Genomic DNA, 26,640 nt, shown 5'->3' with positions numbered 1-26,640 from the left:
ACAGCGGCACACATCCTCCTGTCCTGTACTCTCTACAAAGACTTGAGGAATGAGATCATCACCCCACTCGTCCTAACCTGACAGTAAGAGCTGTTCGACAGTGGAATTTGCTGCCAAGGAGTGTGGTGGAGCCTCCTTCTTTGGAGGTCTTTAATCAGAGGCTTGACAACCATATGTCAGGATTGCTCTGATGGTGTTTCCTGCTTGGCAGGGGGTTGGACTCGATGGCCCTTGTGGTCTCTTCCAACTCTATGATTCTATGATTCTATGAACCATCCCAGGGCGCTCAACCGCTGCCACAATCTCCTTTCTTCTATCAGATCAAAATGAGCAGATAACAGCAAAGGTTGCTAGGTTCATAGCAGGGGTAATCAGAATAAGGGCCACTAACTGACGGCTGATTCAGGACTTTAAATTGTGCTCTTATATCAGATTTCTCTTTTTGCATATACTGTAATGTTTTATTGTTGCTATGGCCATTGGCTAATGCGAATAAAGTTTTTATCTCTCTATCTGTTGCCCGTATGGCATTCTCCTCCATGCATTTTCCCCTCCCTCAATTTGGATTTTCTCATGCCAGGGATACTCCAAAAAGGATGGGGGTGGTGAGGACCAGACATGCTATCTGATAATGAGATGAAAATGTAACAATGTATAAATTGATTATTATCAGCTGGGGTTGGTGTTGAGGTTCTTACAACGCACTATGGGACTTTGGCATAGTGTGTGTGTGGTGTGTGTGTGTGTGTGTGTGTGTGTGTGTGTGAATACTGTTGTAAACAAAATCTCCCCTTTTCCCCTTATGGGGTATCCAAGAGCCCATATAGAGTCCTTACATAGGTTCCCTATTGGTACCTATGGAGAAAATAACAAGGCCAACCAGAGAATATTGAGCAAAGCAGCTAGTAAGCCTGATCTTTATTGATCTGTTGCAACAGGGTGCTCCCCTCACACGCAGAATAAAGGAGGAGGAACCCAGAACAATGGCGTGCAAGGCCTTATAAGTACTTTTGAAATTGCCACCCTGTAGATCAAGACCACCCCCAGAAATATCATACATACATCACAGAAGGGTGTAACCTAAGACCACCTCTCAGATACATCACACCTACATCACAGAAAAGGCGGTCTAAAACAGAAATTTGAATGTTGTTTTTCTCCTGTGTTGTTTTTCTCCTGTCTGGCAGGTTACTTGATTGGATTGCCTGGGGAGCCTGGCCAGTCTTTTGTAATGATAAATACTTAGTTCCTGGGCCATGTCACAGGCTCACACCCTATTCAAACACAGACATACCCTTAAGACAGGATCTGTGAAGGAAAAGACAACGGGGAGGCTTTTCCATTTTCCTTTGACCTTGCAGAGAAAACATTTGGTCAGTCTGGGAGCCAAAAATGGTTTCAGGTCAGTCTTCCTGTGCTGATCTATGTACATACTTGGTTGGTACACTTATGAACATTTAACATATATCTAAGACCTCAAGATTCCTATCACAATACACATAAGAGCCTGCTGGACCAAACCAGCGACTCATCTAGCACAGCATCCTGGTCTCACAGGGGCCAATGTGATAGGAATTTTATGGTATTAGATATATGGTAATGTTCATAACTGCACATACATAGATCAACACAGGAAGACCAACCTGGAACCATTTTGATTCCTAAACTGACCAAATCCTTTCTCTGCAAGGTTAAACTGGAAAAGCCTCCCCATTGTCTCTTTCCTCACAAGATATGTCTGTTTGAATAAGGTGTGAGCCTGTGACCTGGCCCAGGAAATAAGTATTTTACCACTACAAAAGAATGGCCAGGCTCCGCAGGCAATCCAATCAAGTAACTTGCCAGACAGGAGATAAACTGTGACAGGAGAAAAACAACATTTAAATTTCTGTGATGTAGGTGGGATGTATCTGAGGGGTGGTCTTAGGTTACATCCCTTCTGTGATGAATGCATAATGTTTCTGGGGGTGGTCTTGATCTAGAGAATGGGAATTTCAAAAGTCTTTATAAGCCCTGGCACAGCAATTTTGGGGGTCCTCTTCCTCTCCTGTGTGTGAGGGGAGTACCCTGTTGCAACAGATCAATAAAGATCAAGCTTACTAGCTGCTTTGCTTCTCAATATTCTCTGGTTGGCCTCTGTTATTTTCTCCTACCAATAGGGAACCTATGTAAGGACTCTATATGGGCTCTTGGATACCCCATAAGGGAAAAGGGCATATTTTTATTTACAACACCAACCAGACGCCTGTGGGAAAACCACAAGCAGGATTCCAACACAAGGGCCTGTTCTCTATTCTCCGGTGGTTTTCAGCAACTAGTATTCAGAAGCATGGCTGCCTCTGACTGCATAGCCATCGTAGCTAGTAGATAGCCTTCTCCTTCATGAGTATGACCAGTCCTCTTTCAACGTCTTCCAAGTCATTGGCCATGACTGCTTCCAGTGGGAGAGAGTTCCACAGTCTAACTACACGCCGTGTGAAGAAGTACTTTCTTTCACCTGTCCCGAATTTCCCAACATTCAGCTTTGTTTGATGTTCTAGCATTTTGAGAAGAGGAAAGCTTTCTCTATGCCGTGCATGATTCTATAAACTTCTATCAACTTGTCTTGTCACTGAAAAGTTCCAAACATTGCAGCCGTTGAGGCATACAAATGCACACTCCTGCCTGCGCATTTGTGCGAAGGAAGCAGAGCAGGAGAAAACGTGCAGCCCATTTGTGTCTTGAGTCGGTCTCGCAGTCTCAACTTCCTATTGGAGGGAGCCAAAGATCCCCTCTCCCTCTCCTATCCCATCCCAGCTCACTCACTCAGGAAGCCAAACTTTGCTGCCAGACTCTCCAAGACGTCTGCAGCGGGAAGGGAGATTGGTTTGAAGGGGGGGTGGGAGGGGAGGACGGGGAGCAAGCCGGGAGCTCAGAGGTCTGCTCTGACTGCGCGCTCTTGTCAAAAGCCTTCTGGAGACCCTCTGTGCCAAAAGGAAACGGAGTTTGAACCCAAGAGAGGCTGCCGTTTGGAGACTGGAACTTATTTCACGAGCTCCGGAAAGACGATGGGACGCTTTTGCAAAGGGATAAGGCCAGGAATTCCTAGTATGTCTGTTTTCTTCCTCTTGCATTTCTAAGCTGCTTAAATGTTGCTACTGCTTCCTTCTCAGAATGCTTTGCAAATAAGCAGCGTGCCTCGGAATGTTGTTTGCAAATTGGATAATTCCCCTTCCATTTTAAACTTCGGCCTTGAGATGGGGGTGGTGGTGGTTGAGATTCAGAGGCAAGCTGCGTCAGCCCCCAGCCCCAATCCTAAAATGTGTGCTTGCATGCAAGAGGATGAATTATGCTTTGTAAGGATCAATTACGCTACTTAGCCAACTTTGATCTACCCTTTACGCCATGCAGCCAGGGTGTGGTAGAGTCAAGGTCCTTTAGTGCAGATCCACTCCGTCGTCTTAATGTCCCTGAAGTCCTCAGTCGTACGTGCAGTCTAAAGGCAGAGCAACTTGTAGGCTTCTCTTGTATCACAGTGCAAATCTATGGGTGAAGCGGGCTTTCTCTTAACTGCGTGAGCAGGAAATGTCATCGCTTTGGTTTAAATGACAGGAAGCGGGTGTGGGTGTATTTGGGCCATTTATCTTGGACACTTGAGGTGTCTATTTTTTTTAGCACCCACCTTATTTCTGTGATGTTGTTGTTTAGTTGTTTAGTCGTGTCCGACTCTTTGTGACCCCATGGACCTGAGCACGCCAGGCACTCCTGTCTTCCACTGCCTCCCGCAGTTTGGTCAAACTCATGCTGGTAGCTTCAAGAACACTATCCAACCATTTCGTCCTCTGTTGTCCCTTCTCCTTGTGCCCTCCATCTTTCCCAGCATCAGGGTCTTTTCCAGGGAGTCTTCTCTTCTCATGAGGTGGCCAAAGGATTGGAGCCTCAGCTTCAGGATCTGTCCTTCCAGTGAGCACTCAGGGCTGATTTCCTTCAGAATGGAGAGGTTGGATCTTCTTGCAGTCCATGGGACTCTCAAGAGTCTCCTCCAGCACCAGAATTCAAAAGCATCCATTCTTTGGCGATCAGTCTTCTTTATGGTCCTGCTCTCACTTCCATACATCACTAGTGGGAAAACCACAGCTTTAACTATACGGACCTTTGTTGGCAAGGTGATGTCTCTGCTTTTTCAGATGCTGTCTAGGTTTGTCATTGCATTTCTGTGATAGTAAGTTGCTTTAAACTGTTTTTAGCCCACCACGGGACCTTAGATTGAAGGGCAGGCGAATAATGATGATGATAATAATAATAAGAATAATAATACACAGCTGGACCTGGGATAGCTCAGTTGGAAGAGCATGGATCTCATCTCAAGCTCGTGGGTTCGAACCCCACATTGGGCAAAAGATTCCTGCATTGCAGAGGGTTGGACTAGATGACCCTTGTGGCCCCTTCCAATTCTATTATTTTTCACCCCACACATGGGTAGTTCTTTTCTGCTCTAGACACTGCAATGAAGTTGATTGGGATTTAATCAATGTGATTTTCTAAGAGATTTCCTTCTTTCTTTTTGTACCAGCCCTGTGGGCAAAATAGCAAGCTTTAGATGGTACATTGGGACATCAGAAATGGCTTCATTCAGAGCCGGGTCACTAGTGCATCTAGCTCAGTATTGCTTACACTGACTGGCAGCTACTATCCAGGGCAGGGGGCTTTCCCAGCCTTCCTTGAAGAAGCCTGGGATTGTACCTGGGACCTCCTGGATGCAAGGCAGGTGCTCACCCACTGAGCTGCATCCCATCCCCTTAACCAGGTAGGAAGAAAGCAGGGATGATGCTCGTTTTACAGGTGTCTGGTACCCGGCCCACCTCTGGGGTTTCACAGGTACTCAGCAGTGCAGTGTTCTCAAGGCTGTGCAAATGCAAGTATTTCTGTGCCTCTAGGGACGCGGGTGGAGCTGTGGGTTAAACCACAGAGCCTAGGACTTGCCGATCAGAAGGTCGGTGGTTCGAATCCCCACAATGGGGTGAGCTCCCGTTGCTCGGTCCCTGCTCCTGCCAACTTAGCAGTTCGAAAGCACGTCAAAGTGCAAGTAGATAAATAGGTACCTCTCTGGCGGGAAGGTAAATGGTGTTTCCGTGTGCTGCTCTGGTTCGCCAGAAGCGGCTTAGTCATGCTGGCTAAATGACCCGGAAGCTTACGCCGGCTCCCTTGGCCAATAAAGCAAGATGAGCGCCGCAACCCCAGAGTCAGCCACGACTGGACCTAATAGTCAGGGGTCCCTTTACCTTTACCTAGTGACATCTCAATAGCTTGATCACTGTGCAGATGTGATATACGGGGAGAGGCCGTAGCTTAGTGGCAGAGCCTGACTTGCATGCAGAAGGTCCCAGGCATTCGGTGTTTGCCAAGGAAAGAATTTCCTTGATTTACAGCTGGAAAGGAACATTTGGCTCCTCATGACCCTGTTAAAATGGCAAGAGAGGAGGAAAACGGATAGCTCAGGGGGGTCTGTCAAACAGACTGCCCGCGAGATGGCTGAAGAGGAGGAATTGAAGTGGTTCTGAGAGGCCTCGAAGTAGCAGAGTTGCATCTGGAAGCTGTTAAGCTCCTCAAAGGACTCCACCCCACCTCTGAACTGGCGATGGGTCTGGAAAAGGGTAGGACTTACAACAGATCTGCCAGCATGCGGGTGTGTGCAGACCAGTTTTTAAGTGGAGTTAAAAGGTGCAATGATGAAGGCATTTGTTTATTTTGTCCCTGCCTAGGAAAACCAATTTGCTGGACTACAGTTCCCATCATCCATGACCATACTGCCTGGGGCTGATGGGAGTTGTAGTCCAATAACTTTCTGGAGGACTACGGGCCAACCACCCCTGGAGTGCAAATTCCCACCCAGCATGGACAACGGTCGGGGGAAACAAATTTATTTATTACAGCATAACCTTTCATGGATTACGGCATCAGCTTTCACTGCAATAAATTTGCCCACGGGGTCCCATTCCCCTGCTGAAATTAGGCACATTTGTACAAAATGTGTATTTCCTGAAAGTGTGCATGAAATTGCATATATTAGTGAAAAATTGCATACAGAAATGCATTACATTGGGGGGGGGTGTTTGCTTTCAAAAGTGTGCATGTTAGGCAAAACTGCATACCAGTTTGTGTATATTGGGGGGCGGAATATGCGGATGGGTTTTCATGAGCCCTTCTTTAAAAAAAAACCACAAAGTGATAAAGAAATGTAACAAACTGAATTGAAGGTTGTACAAAGGAGAGGCTGAGAAAACGAGCAAATTTGTACACCCCTCCGTACTGTGGCCGTATTGGAAACCATTGCTCAGTGGGAGAGCAATCGCCTGCAGGAGTAAGGTAAAGGTAAAGGTACCCCTGCCCGTACGGGCCAGTCTTGACAGACTCTAGGGTTGTGCGCCCATCTCACTCAAGAGGCCGGGGGCCAGCGCTGTCCGGAGACACTTCCGGCTCACGTGGCCAGCGTGACATCGCTGCTCTGGCGAGCCAGAGCCGCACACGGAAACGCCGTTTACCTTCCCGCTAGTAAGCGGTCCCTATTTATCTACTTGCACCCGAGGGTGCTTTCGAACTGCTAGGTTGGCAGGCGCTGGGACCGAGCAACGGGAGCGCACCCCACCGCAGGGATTCGAACTGCCGACCTTTCGATCGGCAAGCCCTAGGCGCTGAGGCTTTTACCCACAGCGCCACCTGCGTCCCTATGCCTGCAGGAGTACCCAGATTCAAACCCTGGTGTCTCCAGTTGTCTATAAGATGTCACAGGACTCTCTGCTGTGGATTTTTGCCAATGTCATATTGTTCTTATGCATATCAATGGTGCGGCCACCACTTGAGATATTACTGCCCATGTCCTGTTCTGAGCCAGTACTGTTCCCCCCCCCAAAAAACCTTCTTTTTAAGCACCACTAGGGGGAGCACCCCTCTTCTCTTAACGGCATAGCTGCCCAGGGAACCAGAGCATTCCTTGGTCAAAGGAAAATCTGATTCTGCAAGTTTCTCAAATGGAAACTATGGCAGTGAATCAAAATCGCGCAGAATTGGAGTGCGTCATAGCAAATCGAATGGGGGGGGGAATTAAGGAGGGTCTTGGATCTCTGCACGGCAGACTTATCTTAAGAGAGCCCCCTCTTTATTCTCAGAGGTCCTCCCAACATCATTTTTATTGTGCTTTTATGTTTATTTGTGCTCAGGTTGGTGTCAGGGCCCTTCTAAATGATCTCAATACTGTTTGCAAATTGTTGTGACGTTGTGGTTAGAGTGGACAACTAGACCCTGGGAGACCAGAGTTCAAGTCAGCAGCTAAATCGGGCATTTTCGTTTGCACTAACTGAAGCCAGAGTTCAACTGAGTTGAACAGCAGCTTTAAAGTGCTGGATCATGTCCTAAACTTGCAAAGGAGGGAGGTCAGAGAATGTGGTGTCGTGAGGAGCTGTTAGGTCGCTGTGCTAAATGAAGGGCTTGCTCTACAGAGAACTCATCCATACTTAAGCTTTCTCATCTCGCATTTTTAACCTCAGCCTGCATTTCATTAATGTGCCATGCTCTCTCTCTCTCTCTCTCTCTCTCTCTCTCTCAATTGATGGCTTTTAAAACTGCAATTCGTTCTAACGCCCTTACAAAATAAATGAATAGAACTGTAGACCACATTGCGTGGGCATTGTGGTGGATTAGAAATCTGTTTAAATAAAATAATAAGAATACGGCGAAAAACCTTGCCTAGAACCTGGAGGACTTGAAAACTGACCATTTTAAAAATAAAACGAAAAATGAAAGCAGGGTTTCTCATGTTTCTGCTTAGAGAAGAGCTCCTTTGTTTGAAGCTAAATTCCACACAAGCCCCTGACACAAGGCGTTGTTGAAATTGACCTCAACTCTTTTAGCTCACCCAAAAGCAGTTTATCAAAAAATGCTTTTGTTCATGAGGATGAGTTGCACTACCCATTTAAAGCACGATCATACCACTTTAAACAGTCCCAGCTCCCCTACCAAAAAAACTAACAAACCCGGGAACTGTAGTTTGTTAAGGGTGCTGAGAGTTGTTAGGAGACTGCCTTTCAGAGCTACAGTTCCCAGCACTCTTAACAAACCAAAGTTCCCAGGGTTCTTCTTTGGTGGGGAAGCCATGACTGCTAAAGCAGTGCAGCAGTACTTTAAATGTATAGTGCAGATGTCAAGCATGTTTCAGTGGCTTTCTAAAGATCACACCCAGTTGTAGAATGATGCTGTTGTGCTCTGTGCCGTCTTGCATCTGTGCATCTGGCCGGAGGAGGTGGCTCCTCTTTCTGAGCGCCTGCCGATCTGACTCCTGCCCAGAGAGGAATTTCAGCGGACCCCTTTTCTGATCTACTTTTATGGCTGCCGTCGTCCTTCCCGTGTAGGACAATGGAGCCGTTTGTTGTTCTGCCTAGTTATTTCCTCTGCACTCTGCAGGGAGAAACAGTTAAGCCGTGCCCTCTTCAAGGGGGTGACAAATTTCAGCTTCCTTTGCAAGTAGGTGGACAGCCATGTATTTGCCTGTTTTGCTTGTCACATCTGCATTGGCCTGAGTGGCGCTCTTACATTCCTATAGCAAAGTGGTTTCATCCTGGCAAACATCTGGACATGATGCTGCCTGGAGGCAGCACACAAGCTCCTCTGAGCTTCCTGGAGGAGAACTGGGATCTCAGTGAAATGATAATTGCCAGCGTGGAGGCCAGAGCGGCATGTTGCATGTAGAAACCAGCCTAGTGTAAAGGTAAAGGGACCCCTGACCATTAGGTCCAGTCGTGGCCGACTCTGGGGTTGCGGCACTCATCTCACTTTACTGGCCGAGGGAGCCGGCGTCCAGCTTCCGGGTCATGTGGCCAGCAGGACTAAGCCACTTCAGGCGAACCAGAGCAGCACACGGAAATGCCGTTTACCTTCCCGCCAGAGTGGTACCTATTTATCTACTTGCACTTGGACATGCGTTTCAATTGTTAGGTTGGCAGGAGCAGGGAGCGAGCAATGGGAGCTCACCCCATCGCGGGGATTCGAACCACCGACCTTCTGATCGGCAAGCCCTAGGCTCTGTGGTTTAGACTACAGCGCCACCCGCGCCCCTTGTGTACAAAGGCCAAATTTACATTGCTGCCCCACCCACTCTGGCCCCTGGCCCCGCCACCACTCTTCTATAGTAGGGTTACCAAACGTCCCCAGTTCCTGGGGACAGTCCCCGGATTTGCAAATCTGTCCCCGGACAAATTCCATCCCCGGAACGTCCCTAAATTTGCAAATCTGTCCCCTGCAGCGGCAGCCTCAACCTCAGTAGCCCGGAGCCAGCCTGGTAGCGCAGTTGGCTCTGGCTGGCTTCAGGAACTGCTCGCTCCCGCCGCCACTGCCAAAGGGGAACCAGGGACGTCCGGTGGTACAGATCTCCTTCCCCCTTCCCCCTTTGTTTTGACAGATTGTGGGAGGCTCAGGAGTTGCAAGTGGGTGGCTGTTGCCCAGGAGGGGTGCAAGGTACGCAGTTTCTCTGCCAGGCAAGGTGCAAAGCCCTTCTTTTGCACCCTGTGAAACATAAATGCACAGAGTTTTTAAAAAACTGGGCAACAGCTGCCCATCCGCGACTCCTGAGCCTCCCCCTGTCAGTCAAAACAAAGGGGCGAGGAGGGAGGATATCAGGGGAGTCACGGGTGGGTGGCGCGTCGTTGCTGTTTTAAAAAACCCTCTGTGCATTTATGTTTCACAGGGTGCGAAAGAAGGACTTTGCACCTTTATACCATATGCATGTGTGCTTGGGCCCAGGGTCTTTTGCCTCACCTTCCCCACTACTGACTCCCTGTTGCTACTCAGCTTCAAAAATAAAAAAAAGTGTCCCTGGATTCATTGAAAAAAAAATCTGGTAACCATATTAGGGATTCCCAGATCTGATCCTTATGCAACATGGGGGGTCACGGTCTCGAGCCAAGGTGGGCCACTGCAGTTCATTGACCTCATTCTGAGCACGATGCTCTGCGCATAATGAGCCAGGCCAGAGACTGTGACTTTATAAGACTGGGAGGGGGGCTGACTTCTACTGAGCTAGTAGCTGCAGTGAATCCTGGGAGCTTCTCAGCCAAGGAAAGAGCAGACAGTTACCGTATTTTTCGTTCCATAAGACACACTTTTTTCTTCCTAAAAAGTAAGGGGAAATGTCTGTGCCTCTTATGGAGCGAATGTGTGGTCCCTGGAACCGAATTGCCCAGGGGCAAAAAGCAGCAGATCATGCTCTTTTTTTTTTTTGAAAGGGGGTGTTCAAAGGAAGCAGCTGATCGGCAAGCGATCGGGGAGGGAGATAAGGGACGCTAGAGATAAAGGAGGCTGCCTGGGACGGGAGAGGTAAAAGCCCATGGATCCTCAGGATTTTTGCATTGGGTCACCCCAAATTCACCATCTGATCACATAGCATGTCCATGGCTACAGCCTGCACCACAAAAATCATATATCCACTGTTTCGTTCAGAATATTTTTTTTCTTGTTTTCCTCTAAAAACTAGGTGCATCTTATGGTCAGGTGCGTCTTATGGAGTGAAAAATACTCATTGCCAAAGATACTCACACCTGTCTAGCATCTAGGCAGCTGTGGTGTAGTGGTTAAGAGCGGTAGATTATAATCTGGTGAACCGGGTTCGCTTCCCCGCTCCTCCGCATACAGCTGCTGGGTGACCTTGGGCTAGTCACACTTCTCTGAAGTCTCTCAGTTTCACTGTTTGTTGTGAGTGAGGAAGGGAAAGGAGAAGGTCAGCCGCTTTGAGACTCCTTCGGGTAGTTATTAAACAGGATATCAAATCCAAATTCTTCTTCTTCTTCTTCTTCTTCTTCTTCTTCTTCTTCTTCTTCTTCTTCTTCTTCTTCTTCTCCTCCTCCTCCTCCTCCTCCTCCTCCTCCTCCTCCTCCTCTATGGAGCAATTGCAGCAACTGAGGACCACTCTCCCTCCACCAGTATATGTACCTTCCCCTGACATAGCCAGAGACTATGCCTGAACGGAAGCTTCCTCTGCTCCTCCCACTTCACTTCTTTCTTGGTTCTGGGAGACAGTGGTGCAGGGAAGCGGAGGACAGCACCTGGCCCATCGCTAGCCTGTCCTGCCTCTTCCTCCAGCTCTGGAGCTTCCCCGTCTCCTGATTCTTGCCTCCTGGCTGGTACAGGTCCCCAGAAACCACTGCCCCCCTCTCCCAAGTCAGACTCCAGCCTCCTTTCCCCCAGTCCACACTCCTCAGAGTCCTGCCAGTCCCTGGACACAGTGCCACCCTCTGGCTGTTTGCAGTTGTGTCGCTGAAGTACAACAGTGAGCTGGTGAGACTTTCTACATTGACAAGTTTACCACGGTGGCTCAGAATAGGGGAAATGGGACCCGCTTAAAGGTTCCCTGGCTGAAGACCCTCAGAACCTTATCAAGAAAAACTTGCCGGCACATTTTCAGTCTTTTCCCTCGTCGTGTGGTTTAGAAAGTTAGTGTCTTACCTTCTCATATTCTGCTCGCCAGAGTTGTAAGAAAGAACAGTTTTGCAGGATCGTGTGCACTTGTATCACACACAGGGGAAGAACACAAAGGCTGTTCTTTATTCCACACCCTGCTGTTGTTTATTCTGCACCATCACCTGGTGTTCAGAGGTTTGCTGCTTCTGAACATGGTTCGACATACCTATTGCAATCAATAGCTATTGACACACCTCCTTCAAATTTGCCTCAACCTTTTAATTTTATTTTTCTTTTAAACATGGAATCTAGTTAGCTGGTGGGTGTTGGGCCGTCTTGCAGCAAGACACTCCTTACGTTAACTGAGCATTGTGTGTGGCGTATCCCATAAGTTAATAAGTTTGTGTGGGGCATGCCGTGCCCTGATTCCCGGATTCTGCACGTACGTGAGCATCAAACGGCAACTCTGGGGTTAAAGCTCAGGGTTTGTGGTCAAAAAGACAATGGGCACATTCAGCAGTTGCAGCTCGTTCCTCTGCGCATCCCTGCACCACAGAGAGGAAGATGACTGTCTTTATGCACGCAGACATACACCACCTCCAGTGATGTATCAGTTTTGCACAGGCTGCCGACTCTCCAAAGCACACGGCCTCCAGAGATTACGCTTTCAATGGGCCAATTGTGGAGTTCAGATAAAGACTCCCTTGACACGGATGGGCTGTGGCCAAAGGTCCCTGAACAATCTGACCATGGAGCAGAGGGCATAAACTATTTTCTTAGCAAAGGGATGGAGGAAGAAGAGGAAGAATAGGAGCGTGTGCGGCAGCTGAAATTTGCTAGCCACCCCAGAACAAAGCAGAGCGTTCTGCAAACTTTCCTCCGGTTGCTCAGCTACAATTTGATGCCTGCCTTGCTCTCTCCAGAGCTGCAGAGATGATCTGTGGCCTTGGATCCCGGTGGGAAGGTTTTCTCAGGAGGAGAACTCGTTCTCTGCCATGTTTCCAGATGCTGTTAACATGGATTGGGGATTGCCTAATATAAACATCTGTGAAATTGCCACCATCCGCCCCTGGTCAGAGGATCTGGCTTTGGAGCTTAAGGATTCCAGATGTGCCTGCCTGATGCCAAGCCGAAAACAGAAAGAGGAGCCGAGCCGATGAGGTGGATGTTCCAGCTGTGGTTAGGTCCTGGTAATTGGGGACACGTGGGGGACTGCACTCTGTTTTCTTTTGAGGGGTCGTTCTTGCCTTAGCGGTGGAGCGTTGCTAGGTTCTCAAATATATATTTGCCATCCGCTGTCCTGTGTGTGCCACTGACTGCGCTGTAGCCCAGATGCTGCTGAAAGGCCGTTTGTCGAATGGAAACCGCAAGAGACAGAAGTTTTGGCAACTCTGAGTAAGTGACGATTCAGATTTGTTAAATACGGGAGGAGGGGAGTGTCTAGCACTGAGCAGCGGAGACATCTGGTTTCCTTGTTCCTTTTTTTATTATTATTATTTGGAGCATCATTTCAGATAGAAAAAGTCTTACATCAATCTTTAAAAGAAGTCCGAGCGCAAGGTTCAAAATACAATACGATAATCTTTATTGTCATTGTTCCATACAGAACAACGAAATTGAAAAAATCTACATCAGACATTCAAAAACCAGCAAGCCTGCTATCCCAGCCTGGTTAACCCCCTAAAAACTCTGATACCCCATAATTAAATACAATATACTGCCATAGAGACTACCTTACACTGCGTTTAAAACCAAAATCGCATTTGGATAGAAACTGTTTCTCAGGCGGCTAGTCCTAGTCTTTATAACACTGTACCTTCTTCCAGAAGGCAGAAGCTGAAAGAGATCATTTTTTTAATATGTATATTTATATTTTATTAATTTTCCATTAAAAAAAATACAAATCACACCACATTACAACTTCTACAGATTTTCTCATTTTTGGACTTCCTTCAGCCTCTCTGCCAATCATCCGAATTAAACTTTTTTGATTACGCATTTCCAAATTTTGCTATTGCCTTTATGTCTACCCCCCGTATCTGTTTTCCTTTTTTGCAATATTTCTTATGTTATTACAGAGCTTCTTTAAATGCCACTAACGTTATTTCATTATCACTTATACATTCCCAATACTCAATTAGTTTTCCCCAGTCCTCGATGAACTTTTGATCTCATAGATATCTAATCTTCCCGGTCAGTTTATCAAGTTCTGCATAGTCCATCAACTTCATTCTCCACTCCTCCAGTGTTGGTACTTGTTCTTGTTTCCATTTCTGGGCCAGTAATATTCTTGCCGCCATTACTGATCCTTTCTATTTATTTCATTTCCTACAATTCCTAAGAGAAAGGCCTCTGGTTTCTTAACAAATGTATATTTCAACATTTTTTTCAGTTCATTATATATCAACTCCCAGAAGCGCTTCACTTTCTTACATTCCCACCACATGTGAAAGAATGTGCCATCCTTTTCTTTACATTTCCAACACTTCAAATTTCCATATGTAATCCAATTCTTTCTCATATTAATTTTTTTAACACTCATAACCTCTAATGGGGACAACCAGTGTGGAGTTTTTGGTTCTAGTAGGTTTTTATACCTATCCCATATTTCTATCAACGATCTTCGGAAAATGTGGTTCTCAAAACCTTTATGGATTTTCTTCTTTTCAGCCCATAAATACGTGCGCCACCCAAATCTGTTATCTAATCCTTCTATGTCTAACAACTCTGTGTTTTCTAATTTTATCCATTCCTTTAACCAACAAAGACATGAAGCTTCATAGTACAATTTCAAGTCTGGCAGGGCTTGAAAGCCTCCTCTTTCTTTGGCATCAGTTAGTAACTTAAACTGAATTCTTGGCTTCTTACCCTGCCAGATATACCTTGAAATCACTCTTTGCCATTCTTTAAATGTCCCAGTCCCCTTGATTATTGGAATTGTTTGAAATAAAAATAACAACTTTGGCAGTACACTCATCTTTATCGTTGAAATCCTCCCCCAGAACGATAATTTCATTTGTCCCCACGCTTCCAGATCTTTCTTTATTCCATTCCACACTGGTATATAATTGTTCTGATACAAATCTATATTCTTGGGGGTTATCCAAATACCCAAATATTTCACTTTTTTCACCACCTCTATACCTACTTGTTGTTGCATTATTTCTATCTTGTCTGGATAGAAATAATTGTTCTTAGCAATTATTTTGGTCTTTTTCTTATTCAGTATAAATCCTGCCACTTGGCCAAATCTTTCCACCTCAATAAGAGATCATTTCTGGGGTGCGCACTATCGTGCGCTATCTCTGCAGCTTTCTTGTGATACCTGGAAGCATAGATTTGATCCAAGGTGGGAAGAGTGCACCCAATTATTCTCTCCGCAGTCTCTAATAAATGCTCTTGCAATATTTGCGTGGCCTGTTCCCAATTAACTATTCACCTTCTGCCCTTCTGACTTTGCAAACCATGTCTTGGATATCGAAGACACAGACTGCCCCGTGGAATCTGGTCCATGCCAACTTTTATCTCCCTGCCTTGTGAAGCCAGCTCCAGGTTCAAAGGTCACTTGGTGGGGGGCACATTGGCTTTCCCCCACAAGAATGCTTTGCAGACCACTGCATTGGTTTATCCAAATGCATTGGAAGTTTGGGGAAGGGCCATGGCAGAAGGTCACATGTTCAGTCTCTGCAATCTCCAGGTGCAGCTTCGAGAGAATGCTGCTTGAAGCCCCAGAGAGCTGCCAGTCAGTGTTGACAATACTGCAGTGGTCCGACTCTTCATAAGGTAGCTCAGAGGGGTTTTTAGGGTAGCACGACTGGTTCAGCCGTGTTGGGTACCATGCCATAGGGGGGCACCGAAACAATGCTGTAGAATGAAGTGCGAGAGGTGGAGGGGGGGTGCGTGCCAAATTTTAGCATTGCACAGGGAACCAATTTAATTGGAGAGCAGAAAATCCACCACTATGTAGCTTCCTATGTTCCTATTGGGACGTGGGTGGCGCTGTGGGTTAAACCACAGAGCCTAGGCCTTGCCGATCAGAAGGTCGGCGGTTTGAATCCCCATGACATGGTGAGCTCCCGTTGCTCGGTTCCTGCTCCTGCCAACCTAGCAGTCCGAAATCACATCAAAGTGCAAGTAGATAAATAGGTACCACTCTGGCGGGAAGGTAAACGGCGTTTCCGTGCGCTGCTCTGGTTCGCCAATAGCGGCTTAGTCATGCTGGCCACATGACCCGGAAGCTGTACGCCGGCTCCCTCGGCCAATAAAGCGAGATGAGCGCCACAACCCCAGAGTCGGTCATGACTGGACCTAATGGTCAGGGGTCCCTTTACCTTTACCAATGTTCCTATTAGGGGAAGGGCCAAATCTCAGTGAATTACTGTATTTTCTGGCGTATAAGACTACTTTTTAACCCAGGAAAATCTTCTGAAAAGTCGGGGGTCGTCTTTTACGCCGGCTACAGCAGCAGCTCCTGCAGCAACTCCTCACCAAAGGATAAAACAACAGCAAATTAAATCAGAGGACACCAAGCTCACTAGATGAAGCACAAATATGCTTGAAAATTGTCCCCAGAAGCCCCCAGCCACTGGGAAGTGGAGCGGATTTCTGAGCCGGACTGGAGACTGGTTTTTAAAAATTTTATTTGGTGTGTGTTGTAAGAGGGGTATTCTTTTATATCCCAAACTCTATATTTTAACTGGAAAAGTTGGGGGGTCGTCTTATACACCCAGTCGTCTTATACGCCGGAAAATACGGTAGCACTTCCCTTGAATGCAGACGGTGCCAAGTTCAACCCCCAGTACCATCTCAGTCAGCCTAATAGCAGGACTATGTTCCTGCGCATAATCATGTGCGAAACATGCAGCGATAAAAGAACCCCTTTATCCTTCCAGTTATTTTTTTTTTATTCCTCTTTCTAGGATTTTTGGCTTTCCAACTTGGCAATCCAGTGGGAAGCAGGTCCTGTTTTTGGAGGGATATCTGTTCCAGATGGTTGGATGGGCCGCCCTGGAACGAAACCACTTCCGTGTTCACGCGTGTATAAAACCAGGCAAAGCTTTGGCCCGGGAGGAAACTCCGACCTGAGGAATGCAGAGAGAGGCATTTCCCCAATATAATGATGATTATTATTTTTAAATACCCAGCAATCTGCATTGTTGTAGCTCCTGATGAAGAGGGAGCTCCGCCAAGGGGAGCCAAAGCAAATATTTGCAGCACGGGCTGAGATTGCCCGAAGGAGGGGTTGCAGGATGCAGGCGTGTGCTCTGATGGCCGTGGAAAGAGATGCTGGCTTCATTCAGCCACTGGTGCCGAGGGTGTGCTAAGGGGAGGGCAAGGGTCATTGGCAAGAACTGGCTCTCTGCTTCAAGCCCTAACCAGGGGGACACTGGAAAGTGTCTTATTCAGAGTCAGACCATTGGGCCATCTAGTATTGTTGACACTGACCGGCAGCAGCTCTTGAGGGTGTCAGGCGGGCGTCGATCCCGGCCCTTCCAGGAGATACTGGAGATTGGGCCTTCCCCTCCATTCACACTCCTGTTGCTTAGCCTGTTCCAGTTCCCCACATCCCAGTATAACTCCCCTGGAGCTAGACTTTCCTAGTTTCAAGAGACAGAGGGTTGTTCCAGACAAGCTGTTTCCTGAGTGTTTGTCCTGATTTTCTTGCAGGAGGCTTACAAGGAGGGTAGACTGTGTGCACAGTCTTAACCGAACTCTTCTTCTGATTCATTTAGCGCAGCCTTTCTCAACCTGCGGGTCCCCGGATGTTGTTGAACTACAACTCCCATCACCCCTAGCTAGCAAGGCCAGAGCTCATGGATGATGGGAGTTGTAGTCCAACAACACCTGGGGACCCACAGGTTGAGAACTGCTGATTTAGGGGGTAGTTTAAATATGACAATTTATCCTGCATTTGTCCTGGCTTGCTTGCGGCATGTTTTCATGTCTTCTCATTACTAATCCATTCATTCCAGACTTTTCAGAGCATTTTCTCAACACTTTCTAGAGTCCTTTAATGCATGTGTATTTAAATGCACACAGGGGCCGGCTGGAGGCACCCACAAAACCCAGATTGTGTGATAACCAGCCTCATATAACCAACATGCTTAAGTCTGATTAAGGCACAGAGGAGTTAAGACCATAGAGTAAGCTGTCCTACCAGGCTTAGCTCACCTTGGGAGGAACTAGGTAATCAGGCCTAGTGTCCTTTCCTGGTATACCTGATGAACTCAGCCTATGAAGAGGCTACACTGATGGCTCCAGCTTAGCCACATGGCTCTAACAAGCCTTTCTTGATAGAAATACATTAATGAGACTCTTAATTTCAGGGTTACGGGTTTGAGCCCCACGTTGGGCAAAATATTCCTGCATTTCAGGGGGTTGATTTAGATGACCCTTGTGGTCCCTTCCAGGTCTACAATTCTAATTATCTCTGGCAGGAGTCCTTCTCAGTCCTGCTACCTGGGACCCATTCATTCATTCATTCATTCATAAATATGAATATTTATCTTGCCTCCAAGGAGCTCAAAATTGCACACACTGTTCTTCCTCTCTCCACAACATCCTCACAGCAGCCATATGAGGTAGGCTCTGTTGAGTGTTGGGGACTGGGCCAAGGTCACCCAATGAGCTTCATGGCTAAGTGGGAGTTTGCACCCTGATCCCCCAGGCCCTGGTCCAACATGTTAAACCACTTGGACCATGAAGCCTCACCCACCTGTCCTACACCTGATGCCATACTGAACATCAGGTGTGGGGCAGGTGAAAGCCTGGTTCAGCCAAAAGGGGGTTTGCAGGCTCAGCTGATCGGCCGGGCCTGCAAAGTCTCATGGAGAGTTCTGGGCAATGTAGCACCTTGAAGGGGGCACCTGAGGACCTCAGTGGGCAAGAAAGATCACCTGATTTCATTGTGACACCACATGATTGACAAATGGCCAGCCCCACAGTGGGTGGGGGGATGTAGTAATCTGGCCCACCAGTCCCCTACCCCATCCTGATCTAACCACTACTGTGCTGGTCCCGGGGGGGGGGGGGGGTTGCCGTGCGGCGTGGTCTGAGTCCGGTCCTAGGTCAAGGGTATGGAGGCTGTCCGTCAAGGGCGAAGCGGGGTCCAAGGCAAGGAGTCAGGTGTGGTCAGGAACTCTGGAAGAGCAGGACAGGGTGCTGGCAGGAACAGGTTACCAACGATGAGAGCCAGTGTGGTGTAGTGGTTAAGAGCGGTAGCCACGTAATCTGGGTAACCGGGTTCGCGTCTCCGCTCCTCCACATGCAGCTGCTGGGTGACCTTGGGCCAGTCACAGTCTCTCAGCCCCACTCACCTCACAGAGTGTTTGTTGTGGGGGAGGAAGGGAAAGGAGAATGTTAGCCGCTTTGAGACTCCTTAAAGGGAGTGAAAGGCGGGATATCAAATCCAAACTCTTCTTCTTCTCCCGCAACCTTGGACTGGGCTAACTGGCCTTTATCTCCTCTGAGGCCTAGGGTGGACCCGGCCCACAGGTGACTCGCTTCTCCTGGCCTGGAGGTGAGCACTCCTCCTGTGGGAACTTAGTTCCCTCTGCCTCTCTGCCCTGAGCCTCTGCAGCTCAGGAGAGGCTGGAGGGTTACCGGACCCAGAGGCAACCTCACCTTCCCCTGACAGGGCTGGGAGAGGAGCACCTGCAGGCAATGGGTCCTCAATCACCTCCGGAGCCAGAGCAGATTCAGCTGGTGTCTGCTCCTGAGGTGTGGGCCCTTCAGGTTCAAGCCCCTGCCCCAGCTCAGCTGGCCCTGGTGGCGGGGACTCCTGTGCAGGCTGGGATTCCTCAGGTTCAGCCTCCGAACTGGATTCCCAGGCCATCACAACTACACTAGTGTAGGACAGCAGGGGTTGAACCTGTGGACTTTGCACCCAGAGTTGCTCTGCCTCTGTAGCACCATGCTTGCACTCTGCCACTGGCTTCCCGTGAAAAATCCAGGTGAAACTGGATTCAACATGAGGTTGACCTCACCCCTTGGCAAAAGCACTGCCATCCTGCTCTTAATTACCCCTTGGCGGTGGCCAAGAGAGGAGTTTCACAACCGGTGGTGGAAAATTAGAGGAGGATTGAAACAGCAATATCGTGGCCTTTAGGAATGGCTTGTTCATTTCCTGCTCCCTTGCCAGAGCATTAAGATACGGACCGGTAGAGAGCTTCGGACCCTGAATTGCTTGTATATTTGCCTGACGGAGCTGGGAGCTGAGCTACACCTAGTTCCAGCTATTGAAATGCCGGCAGCCGTCCCTGGCTCACAGGAACTGACCCTTCCATTGTTGGAGGAAGCTGCGATGACATACAGGGTTTATTACCTATTCTTTCTTTCCATGTGTGTGCGCGTTGAGGCTGGAATTCCAGTGGGCTGGGGCAGCTGTCTGGGGATACGTCGGGAAGAGTCGCCTTAGGCGAGGAATGCAAAGGTTAGTAGGGGATGGAGAATGATGAGCCGCCATTTCACCTCCAGGATCTGCTCACCCCAAGGGAAGTCCTGGGGCTGCCAGACCCCCCAACCCCATCTTGCAAAATCGCCCACTGTGCAGGGATGACTTTCATTGGCTACAAAAAAGCAATAGCTCCTGCTGGGTTTTTATGTACGGTTCCTCAGCGGCCTCCAGTTCAGAGTTTCCCAAACTTGGGTCTCCAGCTGTTTTTTGGACTTCAGTTCCCATCCTCCCTGACCACTGGTCCTGCTAGCTAGGGTTGATGGGAGTTGTAGTCCAAAAACAGCTGGAGAACCATGTTCTGCATCTGCTTGCCTGCTGAAGGTTCTGGTTCTGCAAGGAAGCTTGTGATGGGCCTTGAAGCCTTCCTTGAATTTCCAATTGGGGTGACTTGGGTATGTGTTTCTTTTTTTAAATATCAGGGTACTACCCAGAGGTAGAGCTAGTCGCCCATGGCGAGTGGTGAGCATCCCAGGATAGTACCGCCCATGGCAAGTGTCCCAGGGGGGCGGGGCGGCGATGTCACCCCCACTCAGGGATGACACATGGGATGGGCCGCCCCCACCACACACCCCTTCCTCCACCAGTGGTCATACCATCTTATTTTGTTGTTGTTTAGTCATTTAGTCGTGTCTGACTCTTCGTGACCCCCTGGACCAGAGCACACCAGTGTCTTCCACTGCCTACTGCAGTTTGGTCCAGCTCATGCTGGTAGCTTCGAGAACACTGTCCAACCACCTCGTCCTCTGTCGTCCCCTTCTCCTTGTGCCCTCCATCTTTCCCAACATCAGGGTCTTTTCCAGGGAGTCTTCTCTTCTCATGAGGTGGCCAAAGTCTTGGAGCCTCAGCTTCAGGATCTGTCCTTCCAGTGAACACTCAGGGCTGATTTCCTTCAGAATGGAGAAGTTTGATCTTCTTGCAGTCCATGGGACTCTCAAGAGTCTCCTCCAGCACCATAATTCAAAAGCATCAATTCTTCGGCGATCAGCCTTCTTTATGGTCCAGCTCTCACTTCCATACATCACTACCCACTACCCATCTTATTAGGACCTGGTATAAAGTGGGTTTATACCAGGCCCTGTGGTGGATGGTGCCTATGGCTTGCAAAATGACTTAGATTGGGTAAAGTTTCAAATTCACGAATGTTCACGGGCACTTTTAAAATTGCAAACTGATGCGAAAATCTGGAGAACTGAACTTTGGAGCTGAAAAATGAGAAAACTTAAATTGGCAAATTTGCTCATGCCTAACCCTAGGCCTGGGATGTGAGTGGCGCTGTGAGTTAAACCACAGAGCCTAGGACTTGCCAAACAGAAGGTCGGCGGTTCGAATCCCTGCGATGGGGTGAGTTCCTGTTGCTCAGTCCCTGCTCCTGCCAACCTAGCAGTTTGAAAGCACGTCAAAGTGCAAGTAGATAACTAGGTACCGCTCCAGCGGGAAGGTAAACAGCATTTCCATGCGCTGCTCTGGTTTGCCAGAAGCGGCTTAGTCATGCTGGCCACATGACCCGGAAGCTGTACGCCAGCTCCCTCGGCCAATAAAGCGAGATGAGTGCCGAAACCCCAGAGTCGGTCACGACTGGAACTTATGGTCAGGGGTCCCTTTACCTTTAACCCTACGCCTGGTCAATTGAGTTTTTGAACTGCCTGCTAACTGTTGCGACTGATACTGCCTTCCCAGGCAGGCAGCCTCACTCCCAGAAGGTTCCCGATTCAAGCTCTGGAGTTCCCGACAGCCAGATAATTCGGGGGTTGCATTTCCATTTCACATGGGGGGGGGGCATCCATGCTAGAAACAGTGCTAAAATAAATCGGACTTGCCTGCTGCTCCTGGCATCATGGTTCCATCCTCACAGACTCATTGTGCCTGCCTTATGCAGCCAGCTCTGGGCCCTACCTCCTTTTTTTTAATAGGAGTTTGGGGGGGGGGTAAACCCAGATTGAGCACACAACTTCCACCATTCATAGATGCTCGTTCATTCATGAAAATCATGCCACCCCACGAAGGAAGGAAAAACCCAGCGTTGAACCGGCTGGAGGTTTCGTTGCCATGCGGAGGCCGCTGACTCGAACCTTGTTGCAGTTTAGCTCATTTTAATCTTTGTTTTTACAGCTGCTCCTCTCCCTCTCCTCTCTTTCGGGGGCTCTATTACTCCTCGTTCTCTGGAGTGGCTTGTTAACAGCATGGTTATATGTGCTCATATTTCTATATTGGGATGAAACATGCACACCCCAACGCCAGATTCCAGTTGTGGGAGGAAAAAGGACTTGCTTGCTGCTTGTGCTGACTACACCACTTCAGACTGCGGCCGAAGGATACTTTATTATCATTGTGCCCCCCCCCATTAAATATGCACACAGATTAAAAACTGTAGTAGACAGGCGTGGGGAACTTTCCTCATCCTGAGAGCCACATTGTCAGGTGTGTGTGCAGGAGCCAGGCCCTGTGACCAATAGGACTTTGCAGGACTTCCTAAGTTTGCTCTGAAGAGGCAAGGCGCGGCCTCACAGGTGAGGCCAATTGGTAACTCACAGCACCTGGTGGCAAGAGCTGGGAAGGGATATAAGGTCAGCATTTTCCCTTTGGCTCTTTGCCACAGCAACGTCCCTTGGCTTCTTGCCTCCTGATCCTTGATCCTCGGACTCTTGACTTTGTGACTCCTTGCTTCCTGACCCTCAGACCCTTCGCTTCTTGACTCCTGGCTCTCTGACCCTCAGACTCTGGGCTTCATGGCTTCTGGACCCCCGTTCCTGCTCCCACCCCGCCATCTTGTCCCCAGTCCTGACGTCCCCTGCCAGGACTTCGATCGCCCGTCTCCCCACAGGTCCCCGTCTCCCCACAGCTGCCGAAGTCCCCTCCTCTCCAGGGTTTTCCCCAAGCAATCTGAGACTGCGCCTGCATGAAGCAAACATATCTGCCCTTTTCATGCCTCTCTTGGTTCTGGGAGACCAGTGGGAAGGGGAGGTTTTCGCAGCAGGAGGGGGAGACACCCGCGACTCTTCACCAGCCTGACTCATCTCTGCCCTTGTCTTCCTCTCTGGCCTTAGCTTCTGTCTCTGATTTTGGGCTTCTCTCTGCCCCAGACTCTTCCAGCTCACTAAGCCCTTTTACCTCTTCAGCTTCAGACCCCTTCTCTTCCTGGTTTTCTCCCTATGACCGCTCGTCGTCACCCCACCACTGCTTCCCAGGCTCTGAGCCTTCTTGCCTTGGCGGTTCCCCGGCTAGTTCCTCCCACTATTCCTCTGTGTTCGACCTGTCCGTGATATCACTTTTCTTTAACCTCTGTCCAAGCAAACAAGAATAATAATAATAATTTACTATTTATACCCCGCCCATCTGGCTGGGTTTCCCCAGCCACTCTGGGCTGCTTCCAACAAAGTATTAAAATACAATGGTCTGTTAAACATTAAAAGCTTCCCTAAACAGGGCTGCCCTCAGATGTCTTCTAAAAGTCTGGTAGTTATTCTTCTCTTTGACATCTGGTGGGAGGGCATTCCACAGGGCGGGCGCCACTACCGAGAAGGCCCTCTGCCTGGTTCCCTGTAACCTCACTTCTCGCAGGGAGGGAACCGCCAGAAGGCCCTCGGCGCTGGACCTCAGTGTCCGGGCAGAACGATGGGGGTGGAGACGCTCCTTCAGGTATACTGGACCGAGGCCGAAGCACGTCCAGAATTCAAGGTCCCCCTCTAGGCAGTCCAAAACACTCAAGGAGGGTGTGAGGGAGGGCTGGTGAATGGTGTGGCCTGGGGAGAAGGCATGTGGCCAGAGGGTGAGGCCCAAGGGCCAGAGAGAGAGACTCTGAGGGCCACACACAACCCCTACACCTGAGATCCCCCACTCCTGGTGTTGGCATTTCTGAGCTAGCTAGAACAATGGTGCAAGGCAGCTTCCTTTATTGGGGACTGTATTGCAATGGGACAGGGCTAACCACCCAGGCCTCAGCTATTTCCACACTCTCAGAAAATACAAAATGTGGATCAAGTCTCAAGCCTAGGATCAGGGAGACCAGAGGGAAAACTCCACTCAGCCATGAAGCTCATTGGGTGACCTTGGTCCAGTCTCTAGGTCACAGGGCTGTTCTGAGGATAAAATGGGATGGGAGGGGGGAGGAGGAGAACCACACACACCCATTTGAACTCCCCGAAGGAAAGATGGGCTGTAACCAGAACAGGGAAGTGAAATGCTAATGTGCTTTGTTTGCACGGCAGCTTTATCTTTTTTATTTGTTAAAAAACTTTTTTATTCAAAATTAAAACAAAACATATTATCCAGAAACATATAATCCTTATCCCCCCCCCACATTTTTCCTCCCTTGTGGGGCTGGCCGATGTCTGCCCAGCACGTGGGGCGCTCTGCTTAAGGGCGCCCCACGCGCCGGGCGGCATGCTGCTGTCCGCAGTGTGGGGAGCCCCGCGGGAACTCCCGCAGGGCTCCCCACACTGCAGATGTCTGCCTGGTGTGCCGGGCGCTCGGCTTCAGGGTGCCCCATGCGCCGGGCGACAGGCTGCTATCCGCAGCCTAGGGAGCCCTGTGGGAACTCCCGCAGGCTCCCCAGGCTTGCTGATAGCTTCCTGAAGCCTGGAGAGCGAGAGGGGTCGGTGTGCCCCGACCCCTCTCACTCTCCAAGCTTCAGCGAAAGCCTGCATTCGCCCCATAGGACGCACACAGATTTCCCCTTCATTTTTGGAGGGGGAAAAGTGCGTTCTATAGAGCAAAAAATACGGTAAATCCATTATCTCCATAGTACTTGCTAAACCACAAGTGTTATTGCAACCCTGCTAATGTTTTCATCTGCTTAAAGTGGTCTCTAAGATAAATGATAAATATTCCCCATTCTTCGTTAAAGTTTTGGTTCCTGAGCTTTCCAGTCAGTTTTGCCATTTCAGCATAGTCCAACAGTTTAATTTGCCATTCTTCTCTGCTAGATACTTTGCCTTCTTTCCATCTCTGGGCTAATAGCATCCAGGCAGCTGTTGTCGCATACTAAAAAGTATTTTCTGCTCCTTTTGAATATCTGCACCTATAATTCCTAATAAAAACGCTTCTGGGTTGTTGTTTTTTTAAAGTTATTTTCAAGTTTTTCATTTCCTTATATATCATTTCCCAGAATGCTTTTATTACCTTACATGTCCACCACATGTCTTTACATTTCCAGCAGATTTTTGTACCTGCTTTATACATTTTCGCTAAATTAGTAAAAGTCAAATATCACCGGTACATCATTTTCATATAATTTTCTTTCAATGTACAATGCTGCCCAGGGTTGTAAAGACTGCGGAGAGAATAACTGGGTGCACTCTTCCCACCTTGGATCAAATCTATGCTGCCAGGTGCCATAAGAAAGCTGCAGAGATAGCGCAGGATAGTGCACACCCCGGAAATGATCTCTTTCAGCTTCTGCCTTCTGGAAGAAGGTACAGGATTATAAAAACTAGGACTAGCCGTCTGAGAAACAGTTTTATCCCAATGCAATTTTGGTTTTAAGCACAGTGTAAAGTAGTCTCTGTGGGAGTATATTGTATTTAATTATGGGGTATCAGAGTATTTAGGGGGGGGGGCAAACAGGCTGGGATAGCTGGGATAGCAGGCTTGTTGGTTTTGAATGTCTGATGTAGGTTTTTTCAGTTTCGCTGTTCTGTATGGGACAAGGACAATAAAGATTATTGTATTGTATCGTATTGCATGGCGAGAATTTCAGGTCAGTTTTCCATAGCCTTTCCCAGTCTGAAAATCCCAGCTCTTCAGGGTTTCAGGCAGCGACACCCCCAGCCCTACCTGGAGGCACCAGGGAACGAGCCTGGGACCTATTTGCCTGCACGGAAACCGTCAATCGTCCACACCTGGGAGCGGTGATGGACAAGGCCCCCCCTCCTGCCTGCCTGCCATGAACAGAGCCAGCTCTCCTGGGTGTCATTTGGGGTGTGGGGAGGTGGAGATTGGAGACACCTATGTAAACACTTCCAGGAAGCCACTCCAGCTCACTTTCCCCAGCATCCTGCTGCAGCTGGCACATCAGTCTTGTTGCCATCCAGCTGTGAGCGAGCGGGACCTGAGCTTCGGAAGAAGAGGCGTCTCTCCTGCTCTGCTCGGAGCTGCCTGCCTCACCAGCTCTCTGGAAAAGGTACTGGGGCTTCAGCAAGGAGCAAATGCATTTCCAAAAGCTATTTTCTTCTCAATGCAAGCTTAGGGAATGCTTGTTTTCGGGAATAATCATGCCAATGCTAATAATCCCTAAGCTTGAGTGGGAAAGAAAATACCGTATTTTTTGCTCTATTAGACACACTTTCTCTCCCAAAAAGTAGGGAGAAATGTGTGTCCGTCTTATGGAGCGAATGCAGGCTGCGCAGCTATCCCAGAAGCCAGAACAGCAAGAGGGATTGCTGCTTTCACTGCGCAGCGATCCCTCTTGCTGTTCTGGCTTCCGAGATTGAGAATATATTTTTTTCCCTGTTTCCCTCCTCCAAAAACTAGGTGCTTCTTGTGGTCTGGTGCGTTTTATAGAGCGAAAAATATGGTAATTCTGAAGTTCTCTTCGCATGTCTGCAGCCCGCTGAAACCTTCCTGCTCCTGGTTATATGATTTATTTATTTTCCCTTGAATTCTGAGATTTGAGGGAGTTTTTATGAACTTTGTTTCCCATAAGTTACAAATTTGAAGAGGAAATTCTGGGTGTGAGTGCACCTGGTTATGCATATATAATGCATGTGCGCATACAAACACGCATGTATTTAATGAGGTTTGATGCACAGTCTTACAGATAGTGA

General features: G+C 48.5%; 1 protein-coding gene across 3 annotated transcripts in view; it reads left to right on the top strand.

Annotated features, from left to right (window-relative positions):
* Positions 1 to 26,640, top strand: part of GJC2 (gap junction protein gamma 2) — a 90,120-nt gene that overhangs the window by 26,000 nt on the left and 37,480 nt on the right. Inside the window, exon 1 of one of the 3 annotated variants that reach the window (XM_083406676.1) lies at positions 2,915 to 3,087. The exons of 1 other annotated variant lie outside the window; for it this stretch is intronic. The gene's annotated coding sequence lies outside the window, so the exon portion shown is untranslated. Of the gene's footprint in view, positions 1 to 2,914; positions 3,088 to 12,174; positions 12,820 to 26,640 lie in introns of those variants that run through there. One more of the 3 variants, XM_083406679.1, reaches the window with a different exon arrangement.

The sequence above is a fragment of the Podarcis tiliguerta genome, assembly GCF_965153285.1.
Source record: "Podarcis tiliguerta genome assembly, chromosome: 12".
Taxonomy (NCBI): Eukaryota; Metazoa; Chordata; class Lepidosauria; order Squamata; family Lacertidae; genus Podarcis; species Podarcis tiliguerta.
The sequence above is the reverse complement of the archived record's forward strand: the minus strand, read 5'-3'. Positions and strand labels throughout refer to the sequence as shown.